Below are 10249 nucleotides of genomic sequence, written 5' to 3'. Positions count from 1 at the left end.
TGTTTCAAAACTAATTTTTTATGAGCAGAAAAACAGCCAAATTGATTTCAATAGAAGCCTACTGTAATTGAATGTTTTAGAATTTATATATATGTATATATAAGTATATATATAACACATATATAATGTTTTAGAATTTCTGAAAATACGGTCTTGAGTACTATCATGTTTTCAAAGATGCTATTTGGCTTATTACTTTTACTTTGGTCCAAACAGAAGGGCAGTAAAAATGTGAATACCAAATTTGGTGGGACACAGAATAACAGCAAATACAATGTTTTTTACTAAATTAAGAGGCTTGTGATATAGGGATGTAACCTGAATTGATGTGGTGCACACAGGATTCATCCTTGTATCCAAATAGTTGACATACAGTAAAATTCACCTGTTTTTATTTTTAAAATTTTTTAATAAATTTATTTATTTTATTTATTTATTTTTGGTTGTGTTGGGTCTTTGTTGCTGCGCCCAGGCTTTCTCTAGTTGTGGCGAGCGGGGGCTACTCTTCATTGCAGTGCGCAGGCTTCTCATTGCGGTGGCTTCTCTTTGATGTGGAGCACAGGCTCTAGGTACGCGGGCTTCAGTAGTTGTGGCTCACGGACTCTAGAGCACAGGCTCAATAGTTGTGGCACACGGGCTTAGTTGCTCCACGGCATGTGGGATCTTCCCGGACCAGGGCTCCAACGTGTGTCCCCTGCATCGGCAGGCAGATTCTCAACCACTGTGCCACCGGGGAAGCCCCGATTCATCTGTTTTAGTGTACAGATCTGAGACTTTGAAGAAACAGCCATATAACCACTAATAATTTTCAATTTGATGTGTTAAAATAAATAATCTTTTTAAACAACCTTCTTTTCTGCTTATAAACATGATAAATGTGTCATGTATGAAACATTGAAAACCTCAAAGGAGAATAAGGAAAACCATTCAATATCTATACCCCCAAAACATCATGGTTAATAATTTGGTGTCTGTACTTCCAAATTTTTTTCCATGTGTATTTTATAGTTTACCAAATTGTACTGTAATGTGCATGCTGCTCTGTGGGTTTTTTTTTTTTCTATAAAAGGTTCTGATTACTTTCCTTAAATATTACTTAAATAAGTAAATTAAATATTACTTAAAATTTTCGTAAGTATGACTTTTTTTTTTTTTTTTTTTTTTTTTGCGCGAGGCGCTCCTTTCACTGTTGTGTCTTCTCCCGTTGCGGAGCACAGGCTCCGGACGCGCAGGCTCAGCGGCCATGGCTCACGGGCCCACCCGCTCCGCGGCATGTGGGATCTTCACGGACCGGGGCACGAACCCGTGCTCCCTGCATCGGCAGGCGGACTCTCAACCACTGCGCCACCAGGGAAGCCCTGACTTTTTAACATTTAAAAAAATTGCTTTATAACACTTCCCTATATGTCTAGAACATAGTTTATCGAGCCCTTTCCCTATTGTTGGAGAATTGTATTTTTTCCAATTTATTCCTATCAAAATCTATACTGGGGGTTTCCCTGGTGGCGCAGTGGTTGGGAGTCCACCAGCTGATGCAGGGGACACGGGTTCATGCCCCGGTCTGGGAAGATCCCACATGCCGCAGAGTGGCTGGGCCCTTGAGCCATGGCCGCTGAACCTGCGCGTCTGGAGCCTGTGCTCCGCAACAGGAGAAGCCACAACAGTGAGAGGCCCGCGTACCGCAAAAAAAAAAAAAAAAAAAAAATCTATACTGGTAACAAACGTCTCTGTGTCTGTTTTCTTAAGATATCTTTAAAGAAGTAGATTCACTTGGCTGAAATGTACACACACATTTAGATTTTATACTTGCTCCTCTCTTAAAAATTTATTCTAATTAAAAATGTTTATTGTTATAATTCTGAAAGAAGACAGTGAGTAGGGGCTTGAATAGAGACAAAAACCAGTTTCCCTAACCTAAGTAGGCAGAAAAAATATCGCAGATTAAATGAATTTTTTTTTTTCCCGTCTCAGGCTAAACTCACAAAAAAAAAGAAGTGATAGGGCTATATGAAAAGTCAATTGAAGGCTTTATCACAGTGGTCCTCAACCAGAGGTAATTTTTGCTCCCTGTCTCCCAACTTTGGAAATGTCTGGAGAGATTTTTGGTTGTCACAAGTGGGAGGGGTTGGTACTGCCATCAGGTGGGCAGAGGCCAGGGATGCTGCTCAACATCTACAAGTTATACAACATGCCCTGTCCCCAGAAAAACAAACAAAACAACAAGAAATAGTACTGAGGTTGAGCCCAAAATGTTAATAATACTGAGGTTGAGCAAATTTACTTATCAGAAACTGAATGAAAGATGAGAAAGAGCTCATAGGAAGGACAAATCTTTCCTTGAAAACTACTTCAGAGGTCTTAGACTCTGAAACTTCAAGAGCTGACATTGGCAATTAGAAATCCTGAGTAGGTGTATGCACAAGCAGGAAGGTGATAGGTCTGATATCTCATGGGGAACTTTAAAAAAAAAAAAAATTTAAATAGATGTAGCTCACAAATATATTAGAAAGGAGTGGTCAATAGGCATTCATTTTACTACAAGCTTTGCTTCACAGGTTATTTCGTTGAACATTTCAGTGTTAGTACATATGTGTAGATCATTGGGTTTTACATTTATAGGATTATTTTTAAACAACTTTAAAAATGAGAAAACCATTCAGATGTGGAAGCATGGCGTTCATAGTATTTTAGTTATGTCTAGATAGCTGATTTATGTGCACAAATCAACTGTTGGTAGCTATTGATACTTCAGAAAAAGTGACTAAGTTCTCTTAGCCGGTTGCTAGGGAGTGTGCCTTGAAAATCCAACTGATTTCAGTGAAAATTATGTTACACAAAGGGTGAGACTACAGAGGATTGTTTCAAGGAAATGTTATAAATCATATGTTTGGCCTCAGCAGTGTTTAATCAGCAGCTTTGGGACTATGATTTTTGATACTTTATGAAATAGGGAAATACCCTCAATTCTCATGTCATGATACCACCTAGTGTATGAAATAAACAGAAACAGATATTGTGTGTAAGATGAACAAATCTTACAAATAATAGGTAATTGATATTCTAAAAGTGAGTTGAGCTCTCAAATTTTCCTCTAGGAAGGATAAATCACGGTAATTACGATTTCCATCTTAAAGGTGGGAAATAGGGAGAGGTGAAAGACTAAAACAAGCAGAATACTTTTTATTAATTGCCTACTTTATTATTACATAATCTTTGTCAATAGATAAGTCAGATGTCTGTTCTATGGATGGGGATATTAAGGTACAAAGTTGAAAATGTTTAGAAAAAGTATTACTGTATTCTTCTGTCTCATTAGGTTTTGCGGAAATCAGCTATAGAACTTGTTATGTAAATTGAGTGTGGATTGACACAACCTCCTTGTAAGTTAAACATTTTGATAATCAGTGGTTACGGTTTGTTTCCCATCTAACCAAATGTAACTCCCAGTTGATGTACAATTGTGTCTTAAGCCATCTCTCTTTAATTTATATCCTGATACCTTGATGATACAACAGATGAGATGGATGGGAAATAATTGAGGCCAGTCTCATACTGAGGACATAAATGAGTTAGAATTGGCCAAGAGAAGCAAATATCTCCTTTGTCTAATTATTGTAGAAATGAACAATTCTGTATCAACCTAGTATGTCAAAACCAAAGTATTCTAGTTGACTAGGGTGGACATTCTTTGAAATTCAGATAGATAATATTAAATAATTTTGCTGCCAATTTGTATCAATTTGTTTAATTACCTTGGGATAGATTTTGCAGGCAGGCAGTTTGGAAAGCAGTGCTTCTAAAAGCATTTAGAGCAACAAGAATAATGCTGGATATTCTTCTGTTATCAGGAAGACAAGTTATTGTCACTTGTTCTAAATTTGTACTCATAAAATAATTTCTCCCACGCTCTGCAGTGTTAAAATGGGACCTCAGTCAAGATCTAGCTCAGGAATTTTTACTCAAGCAGAATATTCTGCCTTTGTAGTATGGATGATCCCTTTAGTATAGTAATAATGATTTTGCATATTTACATGTGCCAGAATTATTAACCAGAACTTAGTATATTCTTAATGTATTAATTTTTTCAGGTGAAATAAGTCCTCTTCAAATAAATAAAAGCAACAATAACTTATTTAAATAATAAATCAGGCTCTTTGCCTTTATGACTTTTTAAGAAATTTAGATAAGATTTTGCCAAATTTTAATGAAAAAACAATGGAACAACTTTATTATGAAATAGATAACACTTCTCTTTTCTACTATGTCTTTAAATTTTATTCTCTTTTCAAAGAGAAGTTGAAGTAGAATGATGACACAAAAATATTAAATAATATAGACCCTGTATAAACCATGCAATCTCTTTAAAAGAGGCTTACTTATATCCACATAATTGTAGTATTTATATAAAAATGAATGCATATTGCAAAAGCACTGAATATATTTTCATTTTTATTCAATTAACTAGGGGCTATTCAACAGCTCTTTTAAAAAAATCTAGTGAAAGGTCTCCCTTTAAATTTCAAAAGTATTTCAAAGTAATAAGTGAAGTTTTGTCCTCTATCTCACAGAGTCCTGAAAAATTATTACCTAGGACGGTGTAATATAGAAACTCACAATCTACATTTAATTGAATTGTACTTCTCCAAAGTAGGGTGCTTTTGCTAAAAAAGTAAACATAATACCAACATTATGACTAAATGTTGAATAAAAAAGTACTAACGTTTCCTTTGTATAAAGATCATGCTGTGTTTGATGGCATGTTTAGCAGCCCCCAACTGTTGATGGTAATTTAATATTGAACATGTAAAGGATAGCATTTGCTCCACATTGTCTTTGAAGTGTGAGTTCCATCCTTCTTAATATATAAAAGAGGTAATTTCACCCTTGTCCAGATAGAGAAGGTGTAGTTAAAAGGCAAATTTTTATCGTTTGACTGTTGCTTCCTTCTGCCTGTGCAGAATTGCTTAGAGGGCTTAGACTAGGTGGGAAGAAACCCTGGGGTCAAGCAATTTTTTTTGCATTTATATAGAAACCCACTTCTGAAAAGATGACTGACAGTGTAGAGCCATGCATAATAAAGCCAAATGATTATGCTAATGTTTACAGGCAATCAAAATGATCTTAGATTGAATATTGATACTTTGGAAGTAATAAAAAATTGAGAAAGTAAATGACAGTAAGTGCTTTTAGGTGTTTCATCAGCATGCTGAATGAAAGAGAAGATAATTTGTGAGGAAATAGGTAGCTTCTTCAATGTGATGCAGTAACAGCACTGAAAACTTTCTCAGTTTTACCTTAGAGTGTGGAGGACACATACAAGAGGACTTTTCAGAACATAGCTTTTTATTTTTTACTTATTTTATTTAATGTTGAGGAAAAGAGCAGCAATCTTCCAGCAAAGCTGACCTTCTAAAGTAAATTCAAATTCTTAGCATGCTCTGTTTTAGTGCAACGTAGCATGGCTCACTAGAGCAAGTCAGATGAGAAGTTAGAGGATAAGAAGTTCAATTCCAGACCCTGTAACTAAGTTGCTAGGCAGTCTTGTGGGCTTGGAATAACAGAGCCTGAATGCCTTCTCTAAATGGCTGTGAAAGATAATATAACTTATTATACCAATGAAGATGACCTACTAAAAGGATTTTAGTCCTTGACAATATTAAGATGAAGATATGCAAAATAAGTACACTTTAATTTGAAAACTTTTGCAATCAGTGTGCACAATTTCCACAAAGATCTGAATATGTACTACAAAATATCTAAGTTTGGGACCAGGGTGCAACAAAGGATGATGGAATGGGTATTTCTTATATTGTTTAAAAGTTCTGGTTTGAACTGTTGTTATGAGCTTTCATCCTAGCACTGCTTCTCATGACACGGCTTAATCTCTAGTCTCACATCAGGATGACGACTGTGGCAGTTCCTAGTCTCACAGAGGTGATGTAAGTCTTAATTAATGTTTGTAAAAACATCTAGGAGCCATGGATGAGAAGAGTTATTGAAAAGGGGAGGTGATGTTATTATAAGAAATGACTGCATATTGTCTTGTATTACACTAATACGACAACAATATGTGGTATTCCATTATTCATAGTAAGTATAACCGAGCTACTATCCAACATGATGAGCACATTTAAAATTTTCATGTTAATGAATTCACAGATTATAAATTTCTCATAGGCTGTGTCTATGTGCAAAGGAACAAAACTGTTATTGTCTTTTTCTACTGTAATGTTTTCCTGAATGAATGCACTATAATCATTAATGGAACAAGAGAATCAGAATGTTTCCGATTTGGAAATCTGTGTCAATCATGCTTCCAAGTAGGCACAATTGGCTTGTCAGTTCAAACATAGTTTAGAATGCTTTTGTGTCAATACTAGTAGATTTTTTTGGCTGTAAGATTTTGGTATGGTTATGTATTCTCTTCCAAACAGTAATACTTTTTCTGGTAGCTACCAAGAGGATCAAAATTAGCCTTGAAACTTGTGTAGGCAGCAAAAGTTGACTAGCTATGGTATTAGAAAAACTGGCTTGGCATTTCAAACCTCAGTTTTGTCTGCTATGAACTCTTTTTAATATTTTCAGGGATTTTCTAAAGCTCAGATTCAACAATGCATGTGAATTGTAACTCAAGACACAAAAATAAACTATCCATTATATTTAGAAGGAAGGGCTAACACAATTTCAAAATATATCCAGAATCTGACTACTTACCATTAGCTCTACTGTTGCCGTTCTGGCCTACATCATAATACATCTCCTGGATTCCTGAAATCGACTTGTAAGTGGCTTCCTGGCTTCTACCCTTGTTCACTTTTAGTCTTTTCTTAGCGCTATAGCCAGAGTGATTTTTTTTTTTTAATTAAATATGGGAATTCACCAGTGGTTCAGTGGTTAGGACTCCGTGCTTTCAAGGCTGATGGCCTGGGTTCAATCCCTGGTTGGGGAATTAAGATCCCACAAGCCTCAAGGTGTGGCCAAATAAAAAAATTAGGTATGTCACACCTTTTGAAATGGTCCCATAATTCCTGATGTTCTGAGTTTTTGTGTGTGTGTGTGTGTGTTTCATTCATTTTTATCTTTGCATTTCACTTTTGGAAGTTTTTACTGACATATCTTTAAGCTCATTGATTCTTCCCTCAGCTATGTCCAGTCTAGGAATGGGCCCATTAAAGGTATTCTTCATTTCAGTTTATGGTTCCAGCATATTCTGCACCAGGTACAGTGTCAGATATGACACTGGATTCATCTGCCTCTACAGATTCAGGGTGGAAGTTTGCTTCCTCCTACATTATCTTCTTCATGGAACTTAGACTTTCCTTCACCCTGCTTCGTCATTCAGTATTTGTTCTCTTTATCAGAAATATACTATGCATTTAAATGTTTTTATTTCCTGTAAAATAACTTTACTATTATTTTAATGGCATCTTGGGAAAGAAAGTTATTAAATAGTTTTTCTCATAACCATCTTGACTAGGTACTTCTCAATGTATTTTCTTGAGAAATGATCACTTGGTTGCCTCTTGCTTGCAAGACGATTGAAATATTGAGTATTGGAAGTAATGGAAGGGAAGAGGGGCATATGACTGTCAAGTATTGAATGTCTGCTATATTTCATGCATTTTGTTGGATGCAGGAAGTGGGAAATGTGTAACTAGATTTAATATTATTATCTTAATTTTCCATATCAGTTTCCTGAAGTTTTGAGAGATTAATTACCTTGCTAATTTCACATACTATCAGGTTACACCAAGAATCATAACTTAATGTTCTTTTCACTATTCAGTTCTGTCTTCACATCGTACAGTATCTACAAGTCTAGACTATGAGTTTTTAGTGGTTTGGTTTATTGTACGTATAATTGCAACACACTTCTTTCAAGACATTAGTGCAGAGATTTCTATAGCAAACTGATGCAGTAAAGATAAAACTATTTTAGGAGGGCTTCCCTGGTGGCGCAGTGGTTGAGAGTCTGCCTGCCGATGCACGGGACACGCGTTCGTGCCCCGGTCCGGGAGGATCCCACGTGCCGCGGAGCGGCTGGGCCCGTGAGCCACGGGCGCGGAGCCTGTGTGTCCGAAGCCTGTGCTCTACAACGGGAGGGGCCGCAACGGTGAGAGGCCCGTGTACCACACACACAAAAACTGTTTTAGAAATCAATTAATTAAAAATATAACAAACTCTAAGCATAGACAATTTTAATATTAAACATCATATCAGTTTATTTTTCAGAGTGCTTTGCAATAATACGAACAAGCTGTTTTTCTCTTAATAGCTATGTTAATATTGCTATTTTCCAATTTGAAGATGAAATTGAGTAAGAACTCTGTGCCTCATATTCCCCTCTCTTCATAAATTAAATTCAGCAAATTTCTTTACTAGTGTTGTCTTTTTCAACAGGGTTTTCAAGAGTTCTAGGCCATAGCTACATTTTCTTTAGCCTTAACTCTTCCATCTTGCTCCAGGAAAATACAGGATATGTTATGGAAAATGCCTCATTTCTTTTTAAAGTGATACAATATTGACAGGGAACTCAAAAGTGAAATGTATGATGTAACACACACCCTGATCCCCATGTCTTTTCTCCATTCAATTACTGCTTTGTACTTTGCGGAATATTAACCCTAAATGGGTTTGTAACATTATTTCTTTATATGCATGGTTCTGTAGAAGTGAAATTATTGACATTCAGGAGCCCAGTCTCAGGATGACCCTATCTACCTAGTGATATTATTAAAATTGAAAAATGTCATTAAATTAATCTTAGAAACAAAAATTATTATTTTTATGTAAAAATAGAAAAGTTTTATCTTGGAATAGCTTAAAATTGTAATCTATTAATTTGCTCAATAGTTTTGAACAGTCAAGTTATTTATTATATTTTCATAGAACTTTACCTTGTTTTCTAGTATTACTTAACTACTATTAATAGTTAATGATGATAATAGATTTTCACTTAGCTTTCTTTAGAGCTCTTGGCATTTTCTCTCAATATTTAAACCTTTGTCATCGGTGTAAATAATGAGACACTCGAAGAGCTGATTAAGTTTTAAATTCTCCTAAAAGCAATAAAAATGAGTAATTATCATCTCTATTTAATAATCCTCTTTGCTTCTCCTCCCTGTGTCAATGCTGGATCAGAAATTTACTATCTAATTAGTATTAAATATTTTACACAGGGATTCCCAAAGAGGCTTCAGTGTAATTTCATGAGCTAGGCTAATATCCAACAAAATATGAGGTTTCGTTAGCTATCATTTGGAAGGTTGTTGTGCAACTCAATTTATTTTTAAATTTTTACAAAATATTTTAGTGGGAAGGGATGTAAGGGAATCACTTGACTCTCTACTCAATATAACAATTCACTTTTTAGTATTTCTTGCTAGTTAGCATCTAGCCTTTGCTTGACCATTTATGGTGTTTATTGTCTCTCTCTTGAGATGGTCTTATCCATCATGGGGCAACCATAAATGTTAGGAATCGCTAGCTAAATTTGCCTCTTTATAATTTCTACCAATAAGCTCTCATTCTGTACTATGAAGCCACATTGAATGTTTACTTTAGCAGATTTTATTACACGTGTTAATTATTCGTAAGAGTATAAAAGAGGGAAGACAAATGTGTGGTTACTTAAAGAAAATGAAGAAGATATACTAAGGTTTTGGAAGAAGAAGCAGAGGTAGGGATTGTGTGATTTCCTCTCATTGAAGTGGCAGAGAAGAAAGGATATTTGATTACAAACTAGATTAAATATACTTCCAGAGGATATATTCTGATATATTTAGGGTAATAGAAGTGGAGCAGAGGATGCTGCATCTGAGATAACATATGTCAATGAAGAAAACAAGGAGCATGAGATTGGGAATCTTAATTATGGGCATGGTCATCAGATCAGAGTTTGCCATAAGTTCATGAACTCCTTCCAGGGAACAGAGCCAACTGAAGTAGAATAAATGAGACAGATGTGTGTTATCTAGTAACTTAGGATTTTTGTTATTAGTCCTTTATTACTTGTGTCACATTTGTATTTCATACTGAATTAGCAAACTTGAAATTACTGTAAATAATTAGAAGAATGTTTGTTTATTAAATCAGCAGTAGAATACTGATTATGAGATTTGTGTCCTTTTACATGTTTATGAGGGAGTCAATTAATATTCCTTCTACCAGATGCCAACTTTTATTTAGTGGCTTTGTCTTGGAAGATATTAAGAAGCTTAAGAATATATTAAAAAGCATAACTGGGGCT

Source organism: Aethalodelphis obliquidens, unplaced genomic scaffold (genome assembly GCF_003676395.1).
Source record: "Aethalodelphis obliquidens isolate GAN/ISIS:26980383/991018 unplaced genomic scaffold, ASM367639v1 scaffold5, whole genome shotgun sequence".
NCBI classification, from domain to species: domain Eukaryota; kingdom Metazoa; phylum Chordata; class Mammalia; order Artiodactyla; family Delphinidae; genus Aethalodelphis; species Aethalodelphis obliquidens.
This window is presented reverse-complemented; position numbering follows the sequence as displayed.